We start from the raw sequence: 24,375 nt of genomic DNA, 5'->3' as shown, positions 1-24,375 counted from the left end.
CTAGGCTAAACACCTCCTCCAGCATATGCCATCTTTCTTAAAGATTTTAAGCATATGCCATTTTAAAATCTACTAATATTCTTTTTGGTATGCTTGCCCATTAATTTATTCATTTCACTATATTTAGGTATTTAAGTTAATTAAAATTTTTAACTATTAGTAGTATTATGGTGAGCAGCTTTGTATATAAAGGTTTTTGTCTTACATGTATTGATGGTATGCCCTAAGTGGAGCATAAATGGAGCAACTGAATAAAAAAAAATAAGATTTTTAAAAGAATCCTGTGAATAATTATCAATGCTAAATACACACTGTCCTTAGTTACCTATTTATTTATTTTGGCTGTCATAGGAGGCCTTTAGGTATTGTGCAAAGCACAGCATTTGTTTAACCCAAATGGCACATTTGATTTACCTATATGTAAAGGTTCTGAAAAATGTCCTGATTATTTTATATTTTGAGCATCAAGAATCCTAAGTTACTGAATGTTTAGCTTTGCTTCAGTGGGTATTCAATCCTGTGGTCTTTTAGGCTTGATATTATTTTGGTAGTTTTTTTTAATTAATTTCTGGTAGCAATTAATTTGGTAGAAATTATTTAGGTAGAATTCTCATTCATTCATGCATTCACTCAATAAATGTCATTTCACACCTATTTTGTGCATCAGTCTTATGGACCTAGGTAATACAGCAATATGATAATGACAATGGCAATAATGATAATAAGAACATCACTGGTGGAAATTATAATGAAATAATAGCAAATAATTTTATAGTATATGCAGTGTGCCAGTCATTGTCTTAAGTGTTTTCACACGTTAGTTTACTTTATTATTCTCTATAATGTAAATATCTTCAGTATCCCATCTTACAGATGAGCGAGTAAAATCTAATGAATTAAATAATAATTCCCACATCACTCCACTGGCAAGTATGGGAGCTCATATTTGAATGCAGGCAATCAGCATAGATAGTTCCTTCACGATGTGAATATGTAATAGGATACATTCTTATCCTAGCTGCTAAAGTGAAAATTTTTATCTATGTTGTAGATGTTTAAGATTAGAGATATACTAAATAAAATTTCTAGGACTTACTTTATACATGATGAATGCTAAAGAGTTATATCAGTTGCTCAAGCAATAGAAATTTTCTCCCCTTTATTTGTGAATTTGAATAACATTCCTGTGTCTGTTCCATTTATTACAGAATAATTACTTTAATATGCCTCTTATTGTATGGATATTCATGACAAATTGTCAGATAATGAGAAATTGAAAAAGCTTTGCAACCTAGTATCTAATCTCCAGGTTTCATTTGCTTCATGTACAGAATAGGTTGTTTAAATGAAAACTCATTTGATGTGCTCATGGACATGGATAATGGATGAGCTTAGATGCTTGCAAGTAAGAGGAAGCCTAGAATATATCCTTGCAACAATAGATCCAGAAGTCTTCAGTGAATTCCCTTAACACTGTGAAGCCTAGTGAACAACAACTAACCACATGTTGTACGTAATGTATGAAGACTTTATAAGTAGAGTAAATATTGGTCTTTCCTCAGATCACCTGGATACCAGCTGAGAATCCATGTGCCCAGATCTGAAGCCAACATTTTTATATGCAGTTTCTCTAGTCTAATCATTACAGAAATGTTTCTTGAGGACATTGGTGCCAGGCAGTGTGCCAAGTTTTTGCAAGGAATAAAGGTGATGATACCTCAACACTGTCATTGGGCAGGTAAAGGTCACAGGAGGCAGTGAACCACACTACCTCAAAAAAGTATAAAATGAAATAAAGGAAATTCTGATAGAGAAAACACAAAACACCATGGAAAGTGAAAAAGGAAAAAGGCGAAAAGGAGTCATTTGTGATTTATTGGAACAGGACTTTATGGTGGCCTAGGATAATTATTTTTTTATTTTTATTTTTTTATAATATAATGAAACTTTTTTTATTATTTATTTTTGACAGGCAGAGTGGACAGTGAGAGAGAGAGAGAGAGAGACAGAGAGAAAGGTCTTCCTTTACCATTGGTTTACCCTCCAATGGCCACTGCGGTCGACACACCGCACTGATCCGAAGACAGGAGCCAGGTGCTTCTCCTGGTCTCCCATGTGGGTGCAGGGTCCAAGGACCTGGGCCATCCTCCACTGCACTCCTGGGCCATGGCAGAGAGCTGGCCTGGAAGAGGGGCAACCGGGACAGAATCTGGTGCCCCGACTGGGACTAGAACCCGGTGTGCTGGCGCCGCAAGGCGGAGAATTAGCCTGTTGAGCCACGGCGCCAGCTCAGGATAATTATTTTTAAAAAGAGTCTTTAAGGAATGGAATAACCACAGGCAGAAGTGAAGAGAAAATATGCCAGGATTGAGAGAGAGGATGAACAAAAGCCTAGAATCATGAAAGCATCTTTGAGTGATAATGAATATATCAAGTTTATTGGAACTTAATTACAAAAGGGGGAGTGGCAAGAAAGAAGAATTTTATTTTCATTTTGTTCAGTGTTATGTAGAGTCTGAAATGTCTTGCCAAGAGGCTTGGACCTGATCCCTTAGGCAGGGAAGAGACTTTGGAAGATTTGAGGAATTGAATAAAATAGTTGGAGCTGTGTTTCAGGAAGATTGTTCCAGTGCTAATATGGAACAAAATATGCATATAACAACCTGAGAATAATTTTGATGACTCTGTGACATGATTTAATGTGTATGTCCTAAGGAGTTAGTTTCTCAGTAGTTCAAACTTTCTGTTCTCTCCTTAAACTAATCATCAACCATTTATTCGTTAAAGTCTAAGGAGATGAGAAAGAGACTACTATTTATTGAGCGCTTTCTGTATAGTAAATGTTGTTCGTTATTCTTCATATTTGTGAGCTCCCGTTGTGGGAATTAGAGCCCTAGTTTTCAGATAAAGAAGTTAGTGATTAACACCTTTTCCAAAGTCACACAGGTAGTAAGGGATGAAAGTGAGAGCCTAACTCAGAGTTTTGTGACTCCAAGACTGTGCTGTGTCTCCATGAGACAGTTTCTAGAACAGAACAAGCAGAGAGACAGCTATCTCCAATGATGTCTGGAGGCTCAGAATGACTTAGGGCTGGGGTGGGGAACAGAGTTTCTGTTGATAATGAAGAAGCTTCTTTGACAGAGGTAATCAGGAATACCTAACAGTGTTAGTCACTGAAGTTTCACGCCTTGAAATCTTGTTGTGAGTTTGCACAGGAATTTATGGAAGGGCCAGAGAATAGCAAGTAAAACAACTATTGCCAAAGGCAGGGGAGGCTTGGGAAAAACAGAAAATCCCCTGCCTGGGAAATGCATGCAGAAACACTATATACGTGGGGGTAAGCGGTGCCTTACTTGGACTTAGATCCATCAAAAGAGAAACATAATCTCATGATTCAGGACCATATCTCCGTCACAGTCACTTTTCTGCAAACAAAAGTCCTGTGCAGATATTTGAATCATTGAAATACGAAATTCCTTGCCCCACTGTTGGATATTTCTTTTCACACTAGCATGAGATATTCCCTATAAATCAAATGAATTCTAAATGAAATCAAAATGAATTCTGTGAACAAAAATGTTAGAGAGGCTGTGAAAACATCTCTCTTCCCCCAAAGTGTAAGATGTATTGGCTGTTTGGAGACCAGTGATGACTCAGACAGCCTCATTCCAGTTTCTCATCAGACGTTCATCTCAGATCAATGAATGATTAGAAAGACTACCCTAGTGCTGGGTAGCTCCCATATGCTGAACCATGAGTAATTTGCCCTGAGCTGGCTCGCCTATATTGGAATTGTATTTACTGGCTAGAAAACATGTAGTGAGGCTTTAGCTAAAGAACATAGCAGGAAACAAAAGGCCAGATTGAGAGCTAGCACAGGTTTGAAGGGGAGTCTAAGAAGCTGATTGCTGATAGAGGAGCTGCATGATGACTGCTGAACAAAGCGTATTATAGGAACTCTGGCTCGACATTCGGAGACTTAGGCAGGTGGTAAAGGTATCTTCACTTGAATTTGGGGCTTTTCATTTGAGCCTCTTTGAAGGAATGCTTTTTTACTATCTAGATCCAATTGGAGTGTCCTGTTCAGTATTCATTAGGAAGAGAATCATGGAGTTTAGGGATCATTTAATGCTACAGTGTCAAACTACTTTGATTGTATTTCATGTTGATGTTGCCTACACCATTCCTTTTTTGTTCCAATTGAAAATTAACTCAGTCATAGCAACGAAGACACAATAAAAGCAAACTCTGGAGTGATTGCTATATATTTGTTCCAACAATGGGGCATGCATAGTTCTTGTAAGATCTCGAGGGCAGTGATCCTGGACTACCTCACTCAGTACTATATTCCCAACTCAAATATGGCACAGTCAAAATGATTGCTCAGGAAACTTTTTTTAATTGGACGAACTACAATGAAAATTTATTTTGAAATCTACTTGTTGGACAAATTAAAGTTCAAATTATTGCGTATTTAAAGCTGTATCTCCAAATCTTATTGAACTAATAAAAGAAGTCACAACAAACATCGATAGCAGCAACATATAATTAATAAATTCTCAATTAAAAACTAGGAAAAGCAGTAATAAGAAAGCAGAATGAAGTCAAAATAGTGCTCTACATCTAACAAAGCATCTTACCCCCTCCAAAATCTAGGAAATTCAATAATTTCCAAATACACTTGCCCTGGAGAATCTTACCAACCTTGACAAGCATGGAGTCAAAGGTCTCAGCAGTATTCAGAATCCTCTTAAGACTCTAAAAGACATTACTTTTAAGTTGGAAATACAAAATGTTTATTCACCTATTATATTATTGGCAACTTATTTTAAGTAAAATGAATGGCCATTTATGTCTTCTCTTTTTTCTGTTTTTTTTTTAACTTTTATTTAGTAAATATAAATTTCCAAAGTACAGTTTATGGATTACAATGGCTTTTTCCCCTCCCCCCATAACTTCCCTCCCACTCGCACCCCTCCCATCTCCCGCTCCCTCCCCCATTCCACTCACATCAAGATTCATTTTCAATTATCTTTATATACAGAAGATCAATTTAGAATATAGTAAAGATTTCATCAGTTTGCACCCACACAGAACATAAAGTGTAAAATACTGTTTGAGTACTAGTTATAGCATTAATTCACATTGGACAACAAATTAAGGACAGAGATCCCACATGAGAAGTAAGTACACAGTGAATCCTGTTGTTGATTTAACAATTTGACACTCTTGTTTATGGCATCAGTAATCTCCCTAGGCTCTAGTCATGAGTAGCCAAGGCTATGGGAGCCTTTTGAGTTTGCCGGCTTCGATCTTATTCAGACAAGGTCTTAGTCAAAGTGGAAGTTCTCTCCTCCCTTCAGAGAAAGGTACCTCCTTCTTTGATGGCCCGTTCTTTCTACTGGGATCTCACCCACAGAGATCTTTCATTTAGGTGTTTGTTTTTTTTTTTTTTTCCAGAGTGTCTTGGCTTTCCATGCCTAAAATACTCTCATGGGCTCTTCAGCCAGATCCGAATGCCTTAAGGGCTGATTCTGAGGCCAGAGTGCTGTTTAGGACATCTGCCATTCTATGAGTCTGCTGTGTATCCCACTTCCCATGTTGGATCGTTCTCTCCTTTTTTGATTCTATCAGTTAGTATTAGCAGACACTAGTCTTGTTTGTGTGATCCCTTTGACTCTTAGACCTATCAGTGTGATCAATTGTGAACTGAAATTGATCACTTGGACTAGTGAGATGGCATTGGTACATGTCACCTTGATGGGATTGTATTGGAATCCCCTGGCACATTTCTAACTCCACCATTTGGGGCAAGTCCGATTGAGCATGTCCCTAATTTATGTCTTCTTAAATACCCAATAAAGGAGTTGCATTTTAGGACTTGAGAAGGGTTATCTCAGCTCAATTGTGGGCTTAGGAATAAAAATCTGAGAATGAAAACGCTACTGTACTCTTCTTGGGGAATACTTTAGTGGGTAGGAGAAAAATTTGGAGGCTACAGTAAAAGATATGAGTTTGTCTCAGCTGAGTTGGTCTATTTTTAAAACCTATTCAGGTGGGTAGCTATGCTTTTTTTTGTGTGTGTGAATATGATGTGATTTCTTGTTGTAGGACTATTTAGAAAACAGTGAGCAAAGTTTTGTGACTGTGATTTCTGGAAAAGGATGTTTTCTGGTAAGAGTTTTATTTTCTTAATAAGTGGAAAAGAATATCAGTTGGTAAAGTGGAGAAAGTGGCTAACAGAATCTTCCCTTTATCCTTTCAAAACACTTTATTTTTCCACTCAGCCAAATAGAGGGGACCAAGATGGCAGGACATACAGATGAGGATGGCACAGATCAGGGAGGTCTCCCAATATGTCTCAGTGGGACTTTAGAAAGCAGCTTGCTTGGGGGTCTGATTGAAGATGGAGTGCTGTGCCATACGTCTTGCCCAGTAAGGGATATTCAGGGACTGGAGGGATATGTGATTCATATATAATTTTGTTCCTAAGATAATATGCTGGTGTTTTGGAAAGTTGAATCTCACAGAGATAGGGGAATCATTCAATGTTGTAAGATAAAACTGAGAGGGAACTGGGGATAAAATATCATCTTTTGTTGAGTGGTACAGACACATCAGTACTATGTGTGAGTGTAAGATCACCAGTGAATTATATGGTGTGACAGCCTGAAGATATTGAAGCATCAGTTGGACCTGGAATCTGGAGTCAGAAGCACACCTGTCTGCTTCTCTTCCTGTCCCTCTGTCCTTTAATATATGCTGTGCTCTGTACTCGGTGTTATAGTCATTTTGAACTAGATTCAAATGTTAGGTGAAAAAATATCCTAGAGTTGAGTGAGGAATTTCATGTTATAGGGCATCGTGATTTTTATCTTCATGGAGAGAACAATTCAGTTATAAAGAAGGGTGCTTCAAAAACTTTAATGTACAACTGAGCCATCAGAGATTTTTTTTTTTTTTGACAGGCAGAGTGGATAGTGAGAGAGAGAGAGACAGAGAGAAAGGTCTTCCTTTTTGCCATTGGTTCACCCTCCAATGGCTGCTGCGGCCGGTGCATCGTGCTGATCCGAAGCCAGGAGCCAGGTGTTTCTCCTGGTCTCCCATGCGGGTGCAGGGTCCAAGGACCTGGGCCATCCTCCACTGCCTTCCCGGGCCATAGCAGAGAGCTGGCCTGGAAGAGGGGCGACCGTGATAGAATCTGGCACCCCAACCGGGACTAGTACCCGGTGTGCCGGCGCCGCAAGGCAAAGGATTAGCCTATTAAGCCATGGCGCCGGCCAAATTAGACATCTTTAATATCTAATAAGCTTCTTGGTCAATGCAATCCACTGGAATGGTCTGCAGGGATGGTGATGTTGTATGCCAAGTATCCAATACAGTAGCCTCCAGCCACATGTGTCTACTGAGAACTTGAAACGTGGCTAGTGTGACTGAGAAGCTGTTGCTAAATACATTTTATTTGAATTAATTTAAATTTAATTTTAATATCTACATGTGGCTATTGGCTAAGGTATTTAACAAAACAGTAAGCTCACTCCTTATTAATTATAATTTATTCAGTAGACTAGCACATAAGTATCATCTAGGAGATTAATATGAAAGTCTCATGCCTCATTAAAGAACTGCCAAACCTGAACCTCCATGTAAATAAGATACACTAGTGATTTTTATGAACATTAAAGTTTGTGATCTTCAAAAGTTGAATATCAGTGTTTCCAAACTTGAGTGAACATCAGAATCATTTGGAGTCTTATTCATACCCAGATTATGGGGTCCATTACCCTATGTTCGAGTTAGTAGGTGGATAAGGGTTACAAATTTGCGTTTGTAGTAGGTTCCCATATGATGCTGTTGATCCTGGTCCCATAATCCATGTTGGGATCTACTCTAGATACACTTTCTTCTACAGTGGCCATGTTTCTGGTTGACCGCACCCTTTCATTTAGGAATTGGTGGAACTATTTGCAGATATTGGGGCCATTACATGAAATTGTAACAGCATTGACGAATGGGTGTAGGCAGTAGGAAATTCCAATCCTATACCTCTTATTATTGACTTTATTTTGATCTTGGACAAAACTCTGGAATTCATAATTCTCTTTTGTAAAAAAACTGTATCAGCAAAGCATACCAATGAGAAGATTACAAGTATCTTAGAGACCTTGACTGTAAGGTAAATGCATTACATTGTGTGCAACACATAGTGATTCTGAATGAATTGCAACCACTGGAGCCCGTGTTGTGGGGCAGTGGGTTAAGCTATGACTTGCAATGCTGTTATACCACATTGGTAGTAACAGAACAAGTCTAGCTTCCTGCTAATGAGTCTTGTAAGGCAGAGGAAGATGGCCCAAGTACTACCAACGTGGGAGATCTGGGTGGATTTCCTGGCTCTATACTTTGGCCTGCCCCAGACATAGCTGTATGGCCATTAGGGAAGTGAACCAGGAGATATAAAATCTCTCTCTTCCTCTCTCCCTCTCCATCTCTCTGTCACTCTGCTTTCAAATAAACAAATAAATAAATATTTTAATAAATTATTTGAAAGAATTAGAGAGAGAGAGAGAGAATCTTCCATCCTCTAGTTCACTCCCCAAATGGTTGCAATGGCTAGGATTGGAACAGGCTTAAGCCAGTAGCCTGGAACTCTATCTGAGCCTCCCTAATGCATGGCAGGGACCTAATCACTAGGGTCACCTTTGCCTACTGTCCCAGGTGCATTGGCAGGGAGCTGAATTGCAAGTGGGGCAGCGGGACTCAAAACTGTGCTCCTGTGGGATGGCAGCATTGCAGGCAGCAGCTTAACCCACTGCACCATAACACCAACCTTATAAATAAATCTTAAAAAAGGAAGGGAAAAATGCAACTGTCTCCTAGTGAAACTACAACAAAAGCAACACTGCTCAGGACATATCTGCTGCTTCTATACCACTTCTAAACTTTTATTTCCCTAGTCTTCTTATTAGTTTTCTCAGTCTTAATAATTTTGATTTCAAGTTTTATTTTGTGGTTATATAGCCTCTTTCTTTGCTGTTTTACTTCATTCCTCTCTTTCTCTTTCACTTCAGGGTATTTTCTACTTCTTTCTCCCCTCTCTCTGTCTCTTCCTTTCTTCTTTCCTTCCTTTCTTTCTTCCTTTCTTGCCATTCTTCTCATTGGCCTGCCTATACTCTTGGATTTTAACTGGTAGATTATAAACAAATTTAATGCCTATGTAATAACTAGGAACAATGCTCAAATAGATTATCATAAAGGAATCATATATCCCCAACTTCTTTAAACTGCTGGTGATTAATTAGTTGGTGTTTGTGCAGGATTGACATTTTTAGATCATTAACAGGGTAATAAAGAAGTAGTATAAAGTCTAGTTGTTTCATTTCTGTTTCTCAAAGTTGTTTCTATTTCTTTTTCTGACTTGAAAGCTTATGAACACGATGCACATATTGTGAGAATCCAGGACAGACATATCAGAGGATGAGATTAGTCCTAAGAGTGCCCTTGCCGTGCAGAATATTAAGTGTGAAGGAGTTTTTAGATATTGTCGTCTTGAACCTTGCATTTATTCAGATTGAGATTGCAAAGCCTGGGTAGAAATTATAACGTACATGAAGTCAGACATTTTTAGGCTTCCACTATGTTCAGTTTGTGAATCTAGGTGCTTGTCTTCAAGAACTTAACTTCAACAAACCTAAGCCAAGACATATCTCTATTAGCTCAGCTCTTCAAGGAAGATTGGGCTGCTTCTCATGATCATGGATGAACCAAGCGCTAAGGCTCTTGACAAAACGTTTGGGAGAACATTTTGGATCAAGTATGTCAACCCTTAGATCAACCAGCTGTGGCTAGAGTCTAGGGTTTTGTAACAAGGGGACAGCTTCCAAGCCAATAGATACAAGGGATGAGAGGTTAGTTCCCAGAAGAATCATGCTGTCTTTGGACAAAGGAGGAAGTATAGGGCAGAAAAAAACAACAGGTGATCTCTTCAGCAAATGCTAAACTTTCACAAATAAAATTTTGTTGATCGGCGTCAGATAGTAGTGGAAAAGCTTGCCTTCTTACTGACCCTGTTAACTGGCGTGGTGACTAAACTCATTGAGTTGTTTGTATATTAGTACTTACCTTGAGCTGTGAAGATAAGAGTTCAGCATTTTTCCATGTTAGTAATGCCTCAGAAATCTTTGTTCTTTGATCTTGAAGGCCAAATAATAGACTAAATTTATGTCTGTATATCTATTTATCATCTATGAAATAATATGAATGGGATATTTTAGGGTTAACTGCTTCCACCTTGTGTCTCATAAGCTATTCCTTTGTACCACTCTTTGAGGATTATAAAAATATGTTTGAGTGTATTTTTAAACTAAAAGGTATAGAAAAAATGATACATGATTTATTTTTAAAATTTTTGCCCAAATTTTAGGAGACATTAAGTTCACAAAACTATTAAAATATGTATAGACATGCGCAGATATATAGATATAAGTGTGTAACTGCAATTCTACAGTGTTTAACTGCCAATTTCATCTCTTCAGAGTACTCAGAAAATCATATGCTAAGATCAACCAGGGTAGAAATTCTCATAATCTTTATACTGTTTCTGTTTTCTTGCTTTCTTTCTTGCTTTTGGATTTTTCTGATCTTTGCATTTGTTTAAGTTTCTCATTGCCACACAATAAATTGGTTTCTTTTTTCCTTAGCTCATAGAATGACCACAGAGAATGCCACCTCTCTTCAAATGCATAACCAAGTTTTTTTTTTTTTTTTTTTTTTTTTTTTTTGACAGGCAGAGTGGACAGTGAGAGAGAGAGACAGAGAGAAAGGTCTTCCTTTTGCCGTTGGTTCACCCTCCAATGGCCGCCGCGGTAGGACTTGGGCCATCCTCCACTGCACTCCCTAGCCACAGCAGAGAGCTGGCCTGGAAGAGGGGCAACCGGGACAGGATCGGTGCCCCGACCGGGACTAGAACCCGGTGTGCCGGCGCCGCAAGGCGGAGGATTAGCCTAGTGAGCCGCGGCGCCGGCCGCATAACCAAGTTTTATTCTTCATTCAAGACCTCTAACATTCATATGTGAATTCTGAAGGTGTGAGGTTTCCTCATCCTGCATGAAGCTGTGCTTATGTGAAAATGCACACATTAGATTGTAGTGAGGTATCAGAACATCTTCCAAGAATAAACCTCTTTCAAGAAAAACTAAACATAAGATTTAGTCAAGTCTAGGGAAGAGTGTTCCAGGTAGCAGAAAAACCTACATAAAGGCCCTGGGCAAGAAGGAGCATGCTCAGTAAGGAGCAGACAATCAAACAAGTGGGTACAGACATCATCAGAGAAATCTGTGTTAGAAGGACATATTTTTCAGCCGTCTATATTGAGACAGTTATTCTAAGTAAGGAGCGATGAAGAGAACCTGGAGTAGAATTCTGAGACACCAGAACTTAGTCAAAAATAAAGAGGAAGTTCACAAAACTAGTCTGAGGATGCCTAATGGACGTTGCTGTCCAGAAGGGAGCTATCAACATGCTAACTGTTGCCATCAAGAGCCAAAGGTCAGTGTAGAGACACTTATTCAGTTTTAGCAAGAAAGACCTTGGCTACTTCATGTCTTTTCTTGGCCCAGCAGAAATGTTTAAAAATGAATTTTGGGGGGAAAGACAGACTTACTGGAGTTTTACAATCTGATCACCTCCAGAAAAGGATTACCAATTGGCAGTGAATTCTTTGGAAAGTGCTTTCTTGTTGCTATTTTAAAATAGTAATAACAGTCAACAAAGCTACTATTTATAAGGACTTAACCATGCTAACATGCCCATAAGGGATGCTGGTGTCACAGGCAGTGTCTTTACCCACTATACCACAATGCTGACCCCATAACTCTGATTAACTCTGTTTAACTGTAGTGAATTCCTTTTAATCTTTTTTTAAAGATTTATTTATTTGAAAGCCAGAGTTACAACAGAGAGAAGAGGCAGAGAGAGAAAGAAAGAGAGAGAGAGAGAGAGAGAGAGAGGTCTTTCTTCTGCTGGTTCACTCTCCAGATGATCACAATGGCTAGAGCTGTGCCGATCCGAAGCCAGGATCCAGGAGATTCTTCCTGGTCTCCCATGTGGGTGCAGGGACCCAAGCACTTGGGCTGTTTTCCACTGCTTTCCCAGGCCATAGCAGAGAGCTGGAGTGGAAGTGGAGCAGCTGGGACTCAAACCAGCAGATTGGAGGCCAGCATTGCAGGCCGCGGCTTTACCTGGTATGCCATAGCGCCGGCCCCTCCTTTTACTCTTAAGTATAATTTTGTATGCAGGAATTTGAAATATGGAATGAAGTCTCTGACTCTTAAGGAATCAGTTATTGACACTTCTCATTTCTTTTTCAAATCTAATCTTATTTCTTTGTTTAATTAATCAATCTCTTGATTTTTAATGTCACCATATCACCTACATACCAACAGCTTTGAAATCCATGTCTCTAGCTCAGACTCTTCTCCTGAACTACTTATCGAATTGCCTGTTTGACATATTCCATTTGATGTATAAAAAACATTTTAAAAAATCTTATCAGGCCGGCATGTAGCATAGCGGGTACAGCTACTGTCTGCAGTGTCGGCATCCCATATGGGCGCCAGTTCGAGTCCCGCCCGGCTGTGCCACTTCCAATCCAGCTTTCTGCTATGGCCTGGGAAAGCAGTAGAAGATGGCCCATGGCCTTGGGCCCCTGCACCCATGTGGGAGATCTGGAGAAAGCTCCTGGCTTCTGGCTTCGGATCGGCGCAGCTCCACTGTTGCAGCCAATTGGGGAGTGAACAAGCGAATGGAAGACCTCTCTCTCTCTCGGCCTCTCCTCTCTCTGTGTAACTCTGACTTTGAAATTAATTAATTAATTAAAAAAATTATCATACCTAAAGCTGAACTTCTGAAATTGTTCATATTAAATCTACGGAGGACCTTCTCATTTTAACTTGGTGGCAACTTCATCCTTCTACTTATGATCAAATCGTTAAGGCCATGTTTTAGTCTTCGTTCTCATGTCAAAATTACAGTTCATCAGTAAATTCTTCTCTTGTAGCGTATTCATAGCTGAGTCATCTATCAGCACCTTTACTCTTGTTATGAAAACTCCATAATTTTTCCCATGGAAAACTATTGTAGTCTTCTTTCTTACAAGATTTGTTTTAATTTATTTAAAGGCAGAATCACAGAGAGAGAGAGAGAGAGAGAGAGAGAGAGAGAGTGAGAGAGAGAGAAAATAGAGAGAGAGAAAGTGAGATTTCATCTACTGATTCACGATTAGTGCTCAGCCAGTTTGAAGTCAGGAGCTTCTTCCAGGTCTCTCATGTGGGTACAGGGGCCCAAGCACTTGGTTCATCTTCTACTGCTTTTCCAGGCACTTTAGGAGGGAGCCAGATCAGAAGTGGAGCAGCCAAGACTTGAACTGGTGCTCAAAACCAAAACAAAACCCTGTCATTGCAGGTGGCGGCTTTATGGCTATGCCACGATGCAGGCCCCTACACTGTGTTCTTAACTTAGCTACCAGAGTTTTTAAAAACACCACTTGGGATGACTAACTCCCCTATCAGAGGGACAGGGATGTAGTCTGGCCAATGCTTCTGAGCCAGCTTTGTGAGAATGTGCCTGGAAATCAGCAGATGATGGTCCGTGTACTTGGATCCCTGCCTCCAACATGAGAGATCCATGTAGAGTTGCTGGCTCCTGGCTTGGCCCTGGTTCATCCCCAACCAATGTAGACATTTGGGGAGTGAATCAGCAGTTGGAAAATCTCTCTCTCTCTCTGTGTCTCTCTGTATGTGTATGTGTGTGTGTGTGTGCGTGAGTGTGTCTGTCACTCTGCCTTTTAAACAAATAAATAAATCTTTAAAATCCTGTCATTTATAACATTATGGAAGGTGTTATGACAAATGAAATGAGTCAGGTTCAGAAGGACAGATACTGTATGATCACATGTATTTGTGAAGTGTTTCATGTTAAACTCATAGAAATAGAGAGTAAAATGGTTGTTACCAGAGACTAAGTGGGGTGATCAGGATAGGGAGCTTGAGAGATGTTAGTCCAATGACAGAAAATTTCAGTTAAAAGGAGGAGTGAGTTCATGAGATCACCACCTATCATGTTGACTATAGTTAATAACGTCATAGTATATATTTGAAAATTGTTGAGAAAGTAGATTTTAATGTGTTCTTACCACACATAAAAGTGATAAATATGTCACATAATATGCTAAATCATTTAATTAAATCATTTCACATTTTACACATACATCAAAACATCAAAATCTGTACTGTAAATATATAAATTTTTGTTGTCAATTAAAGAAAATACCTGTGAATTTTCTGGTCAGTTTTTCAATGGTCTTCCCAAGGGATTTGGGAGTGAAATATTTTGTTGTTTACAGTGAACTTCTTTTATTTACCTAGGTGTACCCCATTTTCAATCTATTTTACAATACACATTTTTCAATATATTTTACAATGCTATAGTCTCCTATTTGGACAGAAGTATTCCAAGGCTAATATTTGCATAAAGGAAACTGATGTTTGTGTTTTGCTTATCTTTCAATAATCCATTAGTCATGCAAAGCAAGGCCATGGTGACTGGGGATTTGAACACACAACCTAAATCTGTTTTAAGGTGTTACGGTCTATGTTCCCAAATCCCTAGGCATCAAGTTGAAAGTTTATTTTGCTTTTTTTCCCTTTCTTTTCTTTCTATACAAAACCTAAGTTTTTATTTTCTTTCCTGAATTGTGTGTACTCAAACTACTTAATACTTGAAATACTATTTAAGGCTGAGCTGGTATGGAAGCCAAAACTGAAAATAGCAATGTTCACTCTGGTATGTCTCTCATTTGGAATGTCAAATCAGGCTGGATGTCAGTTGAAAAACACTACTGCAACTGCTACTCTTCCCCAGTTGTTGGAATTTAGGACCAAAACAGTGATGATAATTACAGTACAATACAACTAAAACTGCTTATATATTTTTTTCTCTTTAGATTCTGGAATTTAAGTCTATTGTCATAGGCTTAGGTGACTTTCTTCCTTATTTTTGTAGGATTTTATTTTTAGATTTCTCCACTAATTAATGTTTAGATTCCTCCACTGTGTGGACTTTATCAAGCCATTTTGATCCCATTGGTATCCTCGGCATAGAACCAAGGCTATATCATCTGTTTTCCTGTAGGCATAAAATTTCAGTCCAAACAATGAGACATATACTTGAGGAGGAAAAGCACTCAAGTCACTGCCAGTCTACACTTTCAACGCCTGACTGTTATGCTATTATACAGTGAATTCAATAGTCCGGCTTTAAATTATATTTTTTTTCTTCATCATGGATGCTTTTCTTTTTTTCTTGAATGCTCATATGAGTTTTACATGATCTTTTAGTTAATCTGTTTTTGCAGTTTTCTATATATTTGTAGCAAGAGTTAAAGTGCACATTAGTATAATATGTTATAACTACCAGACCAAAGATTTTCTGTGAAATTAAATAAGAATTTAGTCACAATACAAAAGGAATTATACGAATCAATTCCAACTTTCTAAATTTGATTAAATTTTTAAAAATTATAGCATAAGGACATAATCCAAAGAATTAGTTGTAAATTATATTTTCTTCTTGGGAGGGCAAAGTGATTGGGAAGTATGCAAATTGAAATCTTATTTTTTTCTTATATACTTTTGTGCAAAATTAACTTTTATATTCTTGCAAGTATAGTTTCATATAAAAGATAGGCTTCTAAATAAAAATCAAAGGTTTATTATTTTCAAAAATCATCTACCAGACAATTATTATGTAAATCTGACAAAAGGGTAAAAAGGAGAATAGAAGGGAAATGATAGTAAGAAATAATGAATATAATAGCAAGAACATATGAATTTGAAAAATTTGTGACTGAACACATTGTACAATGCATTAAAATCATAACAAATGCAAGATTGATGTGAAAACTGTACATTATAATATTTAATTCAAGAAGCAGTAGAATAATTAAATAGAAAAATAACCACTCAGAAAAGAATAAAGCCAGCAAAAAAAAATTTGACACAAATGGGAAACTAGGCAACCAGGCTTTGATCAGTTCAATAGCAACATTTATCAACCTGTTTATTGACAGGTAATTTTTCTTTTTTAAAGATTTATTTTATTTATTTGAAAGAGTTAAAGAGAGAGGTAGAGATAGAGAGAGGTTTTCCATCTGCTAATTCACTCCCCAGATGGCCACAATGGTCAGAACTGCGCTGATCTGAAGCCAGGAGCCAGGAGCTTCTTTCGGGTCTCTCACATGGGTGCAGGGGCCCAAGGCCTTGAGCAATCTTCTACTGCTTTTCCAGGCCATAGCAGAGAGCTGGATCGGAAGTGGAGCAACCGGGACTAGAACCAGCACCCATATGGGATGCTGGCGCTTCAGGCCAGGGCTTTAACCTGCTGTGCCACAGCGCCTGCCCCTTGACAGGTAACTTTTAAGTTTTTCAAATTGTTATTCAGAAGAGAATGACATGCATGTATTTTCTAACAGGCCTTTCTCATTCATTTTATAAAATTGCCAAAATAATTCCAAGTAGTTCCAAAAATTTAAATCAATCAAAATATAGAAATGAAAAATTGATTAAATTTATTTCAGAATATAGGTTCAGAATAGAAAAAAAGACAAAAATGAAATATTTAGAGTACCTTATATATAAATTGGTCAAGATGGAATAAGCTAAGAAAAATATTGATGTAATTAATTATTGACTTCATAATATAAAAGGAGAAAACATGATAATGACAATATATAAAATAGCCATTTGATAATATTTAGTCTTAATTTATAATGAAATATATTTTAAAAAATTTGATAACTAAGAATGAGAATAATTGCCTTCATCAAAGAACATCTGTGATCATACTATAGGAATTCATAATGACCTTACCTGTCACCATTTATTTAATATTACACTGGATATACAAAAAAGATAAATAAAAAGTGTAGCTAATGAAAAAAATTTGAGAACTTGCTGTGAATTGCAAACAAGGCGATTTCATACATTTAAAATTAAAAAGGATCGAATGAAACTATTAAAACTAGTGATATAGTCTATTAGTTTGCCATGATAAAATTTATCATGTACAGCTCAATAGCCCTCCTTTAACATAGTAACGTTTAATGCTTCTCCATTGCTATAAATTATGGGCTAAAGAAGAAATGTAATTGGCAATGGCACCTGCCATAATTCCATCTAATTAACCACTTGCATAACTTTCTGCTTTCCATTATTGCTGCTTTTAGCTCTGTTGGTTTAGCAGATTTTAATGTCAAAGGAAGAATGGATACATTGTTTAGGAGACCCCTTAACAATTTAATTTTACTGGACTCCTGGACTTCTACCTGATAATATCGGGCAATTTTTGATACTAAAGAAACAAGATAAAGCCAAGTTTATGATATTGGCCAGAGTGATTAAGTCTAGTTCTCCAGGGAGAATAGATTTGTTGACAGCTGATGGGAGTAATAAAGAGGAGGAATGATATGGAGAGTAACTCCTAAAACACGGAACACTTCCTAATACTACTCGTTGTTTAAAGTTAATGGTATACAGTGCTAGTCCTGTGTTGTCAGGATTCCAAGTATTCAGATCCATCAGGAATCAAGATTTGAGTCACTAAACTGCAGGTTGATTCTGATGAATTGAAGGTTCATGGTAATGAGCATAAGAAGTTTGGTTAAAACAAGAGAAAACTCATACAACATTAAGTGTAGGAGAGGACCATCAGTACACACAGGTTGGGAGTAGAGCCATTGCTGTTAGAGTAGAGGTTATGATTACAAAGGAATGAGGCCCAAGTGGGCTAGATACAAAAGGACAGAGTTGTTATTAGAGAACCTAAGAAAGGTGCTATCTAAGCTACAAATAAGTTTTCTGATTGAGAGGCCAATAGAAACTGACAGAAGGGGCTTGATAATAATCTGGTGGGCTTTAAAGCCTTGTACATTATGAGGCCTAGATTTATCTATCTCTTTATAGGGTACAGCCTAAGGGAGGTGTGAACCTCCTTGGGGAAGGCACCCTGTTGACTTCCATTACCTAGCTGGCCTAGGAGGAGAGCTGGCCAGGTAACGGCAGGTGACAACTCTGTGTGTACTGATGGTCCTCTCCCACACTTAATGTTGTATGACTATTCAGAATTTCTCTACAGACAAATCCCTCTACCCACAAAAGATGAGTGGCTTTTCTCCCAGTTTTGGCTGGAATCAGCTTTAAGCCACATCCATCAAACTTTCCTACTATTCTCACCCTGTCTTTTATACTACAGTGTCTGTTTAGGTGTTTACAGCAGGTTATAATGGAACAAACGAAGGCCTTCAGCAACCAGGCGGTCAACCAAATGCTGCTACAGGGTTATACTCGGCTCCCCACCCAGGAGACAGCAGCTTGAGACATCGCCTCATGCCAGTGAAGAGTACCCCGTCGCCCCATGTCAGCAGGAAGTAGCTCTAAAGACAGATCATCGTCCCTCTACCCCTCCTAGACTTTTGGGACTAATGTAATCCCATACAACTCCTGCTTTATAAAAAACAAAAGGGGGAATGTTAGGAAACTGGCACAGTTTTATCTATGGCGCCAACTACATGCTAGGCTCTAGCCCCCGCCGCCATTGCTGGAAGCAGGTGGCCACATGGCCCAACTGCTGTTGTCAAGCTCCACCCCCATCCTAATGGGATTCGCTGCTCCTGCTTTCCTGCCTGCCCTCTGGCAAAGTTTTAAAAGGGCCTGTTCCTGAACACGTGGCCCTCTTGGCTCTTCTCTCCTGCTCTCTTGGTTCCTCTCATCTGCTCTCCTCTCCTCCTCTCGTCTCTCTTCTCTCTGCTCTCTTTTCTCCTCACTAGCTCCTCTCCTCTGTCTCTCTCTCATACTCTCTTTCTCTCTCTTATCCTTCTTCGTCCCTCCCCTCCAGTCTGCTGGGTTTTCCCCAATAAACCCTTTGGTCACCTTACAGTGATCACTTGCATAGTTAAGTATTGTAGGATCTACCTTTATTGCCTTCCTTCAAGGGCTAATTAATTATGTTTAGAAGTTAACTGATATCTTTTTTTCTGCATCTAACTTTCTCCAATTAATTGATAAGATGTATGAGAGTGGCAGTTATAGAATATTGTGGTAAAATCACCAAGTACAACCCATAGGACAACAATGAGATATGTCAAAAGTGTGACTAGGTGTTCTAAGCAATGACATTTTTAAACTATTTCTCTTTGGAGAACACTTTTGTCAGAGCTTAAGCACTTTTAAAGATTGTAGATGGTGAAGAAGTATGTGTTTACGTGTTCAGCAAAGCAGTAAGTAGTATTGACATTTGCCAATTTAACTGTTCAGCATCAAGCACCCTGTTTATTTTGGTTAAAGATCTAAATGGAAGAAAGTCAAAGGTGAAAAGGGAAAGATTCTTGCTCTCCTTGCCTCCTGGCAGTTACAGCATGGGTCCATGACTAGTCAGTCACTTGCTCCCACCCAGGAAATTGAGTGTGGAGAGAATTACACAGGGGTGTACACGCTATCAGAGGTTATCAGCAGCAGCTGCAGTAGAGGCAAGAATCCAGTGATGAGATGCTATGTTCAGCAGCAGCCACGCATTTCGCCGGCTCGACTTGGCTCTGCGTCTCCTCTCTTGATTCGTACCCGATCCTGGCAGGCCAACCTTTCAGTTACTTCTGTGACCTCTGTGCATCCTCCTCAGTAAAACTCTCATTTGCTTATATAAACCAGCATCACATTCTGTTATTTGACATCAGGATTGCTCTCTCATTAATTGACCGAATTGACAGGACTATGAGAATGAATAAAATAAATCCAGCACTGCTGCCAGTAGCTTGCAGGAAGCCCAGAACAGAGTTCAAGTGGCGATGGTCTGTTCTCAGAAGTAAAGACAACAGCCAGCTTTGTAAGCCAAGACTGAGCCACTTCAGGTAACAAGACAGGGCAGAGGGAAAGCATAAATAGGTAGAATTTGTTCAGAATTTACATTACAGGAATTATCAGTGCATTGATCATTCGTTCCCTTAAACTAGTGGTTTACAAAGGTGATAAACAGATTTGTGCAGACTACTTTTTCCGTGGTCCCATGTGCTAACAACAGAGAAATTGTTTGCTTTTTTCACTTTTCTGATATTTCCTAGTAAATCAAATGCAATCTGGTTAAAAATACGAATGAAGACAGTGGCTCTAAGCTATTCTAACTAGATAAAGTATTCTCATCACCATGTAATCTTGAAAAGAAATCAATTTGGCTAGATTGTTTTTGATTAAATTGTCACATATTTTATCAAATTCCTTCACCATTGTGTACCTACCTGTTTAATATTCTCTGTGATGAAATGGAAAGTACAAATAAAACCTGAGTTGCTAAGGCTTCACCATGGTGTGTCAGTCGTTTTTTTTTTTTCTTATGATGATCCTGAGACCAAAAAACAACTGACCTATCAGTTCTGTTTACTAACTAGTTAGGTTCAAATAACTTTGTACTCATTGGAAAAAATAACACTGTATCATCTGTAGGGGCAATTACTAATGGGATGAGTCCGCTGGCTACCGTGCTGATTTCTTAAACCTCAGAATTGAGACTGCATGGCATTCTGATTTTGTGTCATACCTGATTTTTGTATCGTAGCTTACTTTTTATCACAGCAACTGCAGATATTTCAACTTCACAAATATATGACATCCTGAAGAGAAATGTTGTGTGATCAAATATTGAAACTGAACTACCTCTAGAGAGAGTTTGCCCAGTATCCAATGCATGTTTCTGTGTCCCCCTGAAAATTTCAAAATATACCGTGCAGCCATTGTGAGTCCTTGTTGTTTCTTTGGAGGCTATTTTAGCATACATTTTGGTAAATGCAGGCACAAAATGATTATGCTGTGTGAAAGCATAGTAGTTATCTCAATGAAATGTGATTATTTAAACTTTAAGCTGAAATACTTTTCAAGGACATTTGAAACATCATGTATCTATTTTCCTCTTTATTTAAAAGGAAAGGAGTCTCCACCTGCTGACTTGCAGGGTTAGCATAAGCAGGAAGCTGCACAGGAAACAGAGACAGGACTGGAAGCCGCGCAGTCTGGTATGGGATGCCAGCACCCCCAGTGGCATCTTAACCACTGCTTCATGGGAGATTTATCTGAAATAACTGACAGATAAAAATGGCTAGACATGTTTAGGTATTTCTCAGGTATTTTTTCCCAAGATGAATGAAGTGATCCTCATACTTAAAACACAATAAAAAAATGTGTGTGTGTGTACATGTGTATTTGCCAATGATAACACTCAAATTCTCAGATAAATATTAGAATTTCCTGAAAATTGTATCCAAAACCCTAATGTTGACATTTCAGTATTGAAAGATTTCATTAATGAGATCTATTGCAATGCTAACAAATGTAGCTTTTCTAATATTGTATAATAAAATAGATCAACATCTTGAAGAACTGCATAACTCAATCAACCAATAATTTCAAAATGACCAATGTTACAAAAATATTCATGAGTCTTTAAAGATCCATTCAAAGTGCTAGAAATGCAAATAGATCTTAGTGTGCCAGATTAAAAATGTTCATTGATATAGTTTGGGATTACACATTGCAACTAACCTTTAAGAACCTAACCTTTCTCTGGTTTTTGCATGGTAACAAAAGAAAATCTCCCTATCTATCCAAAATGCTGCTAAAAATCCTCTACTCTTTTCTGAATATATACATAGATTTGTATTTATATATAGCATGACCAAGTTATCTTCATTGCAGTCCAACCAAAGAGACATATTAAAACAAACTGCAGAAGCAGACACCAGAATTCATTAATTTTATTAAGTCAGCATTAAAGGTGTTCAAAATATAGTAACAGTGTTCTCAATAGTTTTGGATGGATAGTTTTTTCATGAAAATGTATTAATAAATTTCAATATACTATTTTTAAACAAAAATATTTTTTAAAAAAATCTCATTTATGGAGCTGGCATTGTATTATAGTGAGTAAAGCTACCACCTGCGACACAGGTATCCCACGTGGGTGCCAGTTCATGTTCCAGCTGCTTTACTTCTGATCCAGCTCCCTGCTAATGGCCTGGGACAGCAGTGGAGGATGGCTCAAGTGCTTTGACTTTTCAAGAACTAGTTCCAAGCTAGAACCCTGATATGACAGAAAAGAGCCCCTACCTTACATAATTCTTGTATTTGGCAATATATGACCTGCACTAAATTCACAATCTGAAATCCTCAGCATTTTTAGGTCATTTTGGCAAGGTCTTAGGCAGGTTTTTATACACTTAATTATTCACTTGTTTATTCATTGGTTATAGATTACTATAATTTTTTATTCTTGAAAAGTTACCTTTCTAATTGTGGTTACCATTAGCTACTTAGACACAACTCTCAAATTACTAATTATATTTTCCCTTACAAAGTAATTGTAATACAGTAGCTCTCTCAAATTTCACTCAATTTGTAATGAGTAGGAAGTTCCATTTGTCTTTTAACTATGAAAATCATTTTCTCAGGCTTTGATAAATATCTAAAAAGGAGTTGGGAGTGTTTAAAGATAAATGGACAGTCAATTGGAACATTGTTGGACACAACACTGTCAGAACGTTAATATGATTTGGTGAAAATCGTCTCTTCGTGCTATAACCCCTCTTCTTATTAAACAGAGTTGCTATTCTTTTTTTTTCTTCTTTTTAATGTGTGTCATGAGAAAATATAAGATCCACCCTCTTAGCAAATTTGAAGTATTCAAGGCATTGCTCGTTAACCATACTCACATTGCTGTACATTAGGTCTCCAGAACTTATTCAACTTATATAATTAAAACTTTGTATTCTTTGATAAGCATCTCCCAAATTCCCTCCCTTTTGCCCAGTGACTGGCATTCTATTCTCTGCTCTTGTGGGTTTGATTATATTGGAATTAAAATGCAAGTGAGAACATTCAGTATTTTTCTTTCTGAGCCTAGTTAATTTTACATAGCATAATATCCAGGTTCATCCACATTGTCAAAAGGGCAGAATTTCCTTTTTTGTAAAGGCTGAACAATATATGTGTATAAATTTTGCACAAATATAAATCCCTATCTATCCCAAACTATTGAGAACACTGTTACTATATTTTGAACACCTTTAATGCTGACTTAATAAAATTAATGAATTCTGGTGTCTGCTTCTGCAGTTTGTTTTAATATGTCTCTTTGGTTGGACTGCAATGAAGATAACTTGGTCATGCTATATATAAATACAAATCTATGTATATATTCAGAAAAGAGTAGAGGATTTTTAGCAGCATTTTGGATAGATAGGGAGATTTTCTTTTGTTACCATGCAAAAACCAGAGAAAGGTTAGGTTCTTAAAGGTTAGTTGCAATGTGTAATCCCAAACTATATCAATGAACATTTTTAATCTGACACACTAAGATCTATTTGCGTTTCTAGCACTTTGAATGGATCTTTTTGTAACATTGGTCATTTTGAAATCATTGGTTGATTGAGTTATGCAGTTCTTCAAAATGTTGATCTACTTTATTATACAATATTAGAAAAGCTACATTTGTTAGCATTGCAATATATCTCATTAATGAAAGTTTTCTTTTTTTTTTAATTTATTTGACGGAGTTATAGACCCTGAGCGAGAGAGACAGTTGTCAATGAGCACTCTAGTTAGGAAATGTAAATCTTATTGTTGCTTCAGCTTCTGGTTAGTTCTCTGGGATAATCCCCCAAGGCAGCAGATAGGTTACTCAAAGCAACTTCATGATATGCAAAATGCTTTAGTCTTCAATTTGAGTTCTCCTAAGTTCCTCGTGAAGGATATTGCCAAACAAATGAGGGATATTCCTAAAGCCTTGGGGAAAGACTGTATAGGTGTAATGCTGAGTCATGTTTGAGGATGGATCAGTCCATTCAAAGCCAAACAGACATTAGTCTATGACTGTGAAACAAGTATTTCCTTCAGATGTCTGGGCTAAGATGGTATAGGAATTTAATACAATAGGATGAAGAGGGATGGCGTCCTCAGGCCCTGAACCATTTGATAGTATGGATTTGGATTGAAAACTGGCAGACTGGAGGCTAGATTTGTGATATAGCAGGTAAAGCCTCCACTTACAATGCTATAATCCAATATGGGTATCAGTTCCAGTCATGACTATTCTATTTATTATCTAGCTCCCCAATAATGTACTTGGGAAGGCATTAAATGATAATGGAAGTCCTTGGAGCCCTGCACCCATGTAGGAGACTTGGACAGAGTTCTAGATTTCTAGCTTCGGCCTGGCCCAGTTCTGGCAGTAATGGCCATTTGGGGAGTAAACCAGTGGATGGAAGATCTCCCTCTCTGTCAC

This window comes from Lepus europaeus, chromosome 13, assembly GCF_033115175.1.
Source record: "Lepus europaeus isolate LE1 chromosome 13, mLepTim1.pri, whole genome shotgun sequence".
NCBI lineage: Eukaryota > Metazoa > Chordata > Mammalia > Lagomorpha > Leporidae > Lepus > Lepus europaeus.
Note: the sequence above shows the minus strand (reverse complement) of the source record.